Source organism: Arachis ipaensis, chromosome B03, assembly GCF_000816755.2.
Source record: "Arachis ipaensis cultivar K30076 chromosome B03, Araip1.1, whole genome shotgun sequence".
Classification (NCBI taxonomy): Eukaryota; Viridiplantae; Streptophyta; class Magnoliopsida; order Fabales; family Fabaceae; genus Arachis; species Arachis ipaensis.
Genome location: NC_029787.2, coordinates 109,803,769 through 109,805,802, shown reverse-complemented (window position 1 = coordinate 109,805,802; position 2,034 = coordinate 109,803,769). Strand labels below are relative to the sequence as shown.

Genomic DNA, 2,034 nt, shown 5'->3' with positions numbered 1-2,034 from the left:
TTGATAGTTATGAAATAATAAGGATTTTATATGATTTGGATTAGATAAGTAATATTTTAAATATTAATATTGCTATTTTAGAAAAATGAAGAAATTAAGTATATTATTTCTAATTATTTGATTTGGCCATTTTATTGAAAATAATTTGTGAAATTGGTGAGCAAATGATATTTTCTATATATAATTAGTGTTGGATTTAATTTGGGTTTCAATTACTATATTATTTCCAATTTTAAGTGAAATTACCAAAATGCCCTTAACCCTAAATTTAAAAATGAAACCCTAAAGCCTCCAACCCAGCAGCCGAAACCCTACCTGCCTTCCCTTTCACCCACGGACAGCAACACCCATGGTTTCCCCTTCCACGACTGAAAGTAGCAGAATCAAAGAGGGAAAGGGAGATTGAGCTGCAGCGAGAGCGGGAGGAGGGAGCTCATCGCTGCCATCGCGCCGCGCCGCCGCAGCAGTCCATGTTGCCAGGGTCACCGTCGCACCACCATGTTGCCACCGATTTGCCGCCGTCGAAGTTTCCTGCGTCGCCACTAGTCGTGCAGAAGAGGGTTTGAGGGGAAGCAGCTGTCGTGCGCAAGCCAGAGGAGCTCATCCTCGCCGATCTGTCGCCGTCGGGGTCACCGCGCCGTCGTCCTTGCCAGCTCCGAACGAGAAGCACGATGGGGCTCCGTTTCTGTTTCCCTGGTCCGCCGTGAGTGAGCGACGTTGGGAGAGAGGAGTCCCTGTGGAGCCACGAGCTGCGTCGGTCGCCACCACGTCGCGTCGGAGAGGAAGGCTGAGACTGAGCGCCGCTGGGAGAGAGGACGACGCGAGCTGGAGGTCCGGTCACCGCTGTGCTATGGAGCAGACTGAACCGCGCCGTGCTGTTGGGGTTCTCACCGTCGCCGGAAAAGGATTCAGGCCGCCGCAGGTGTCGCGGTCGAAAGAGGAAGCTGTGCCCTGTGTTTTGACCGCCGGGAGTGGTTCTGTGACTTCCGGGATCACCGCCGGAGCTCCGGGCTGAGCCTCTGCCACTTGAGACCCTGCTGCCGTCACCGGAAAAGGTTGCCGGTAAGGGTTTTAATTGTGGTTTCTGTCCTTTTTGAATTCTGGGAATACTATAGTCACTGCGTGTTGGTTTCAGTTGGCGCGATCGGAAATTGTCGTCGCTACCGCTTGAGGTGGCTTCCGGGCTGCCGTTGAACCGGTTTGAAGACCGCCGCTTGTTCCGGTTCAGTCGTTCCTTCTTCGTTCGGTAAGCGTTTTCGATTTGGAAGCTCTCTAGTTACTATTTTGTCATTATACACTAAGGTTTTGCGGCATCAATTGCTATAAGATTGAGTTTCTATTGTTATATGTCGCGATTAGTGTTGTTGTGGTTACCGCGAGAGTGGCTTGGAGCCGAGGTTGCGATTGTTGGCAATTTCGGTTTAAGAGAGGAGGTTCCGGTGACGCGTTTGGGTTATGGTTTGCGTTTTGAGGTAGGGGCGCTTTTCGAAAACTACAGTTTATTATTGGAATTATTACATATGGATACTGATGTGAGATATGGTGTAATTAGTGATTGTATCTGCCTTATGTATTATTTGATTGACTCGAACTATATTACTTATATATATTTATGTATATATATGGATGTACTCTTTATGAGTTTTTGTAAGTTGTATGGTATCTATGGATGTACGTTATCGAACAAAAGTATTTTTGGAGCGGCTTTGCGGTTTAAAGTTTTAAACAGGCTCATATTTTAGTAGTAATTAATATAAGTGTCGTCGTAATGTCCGAACTATCAGAGTCGCGCAGCCGGAAGTGCGAGCTTTGGTAGTTAGGGTGTTACATGTTCTATGAGCGTACAACTATTTAAAAAATATTTTAAATAATATTAAATCTTTTTTATATTTATTTTATACAAAATCATAAACAGAATAACTTTTTGTAACTACAATTAAAAAAATATATGATAAAATAATCATTAAATATAACATATATTAATTGAATTGTTACGATTAATAAAAAAATTAGTGTAAATAGATACATAATTAA

At 43.8% G+C, this 2,034-nt stretch overlaps 1 long non-coding RNA gene across 1 annotated transcript; it reads left to right on the top strand.

Annotated features, from left to right (window-relative positions):
• On the top strand, window positions 457–865 carry LOC110270290. The gene is made up of 3 exons (XR_002359679.1): window positions 457–466; window positions 547–560; window positions 729–865. It is a non-coding gene; the product is annotated as an uncharacterized LOC110270290 (long non-coding RNA).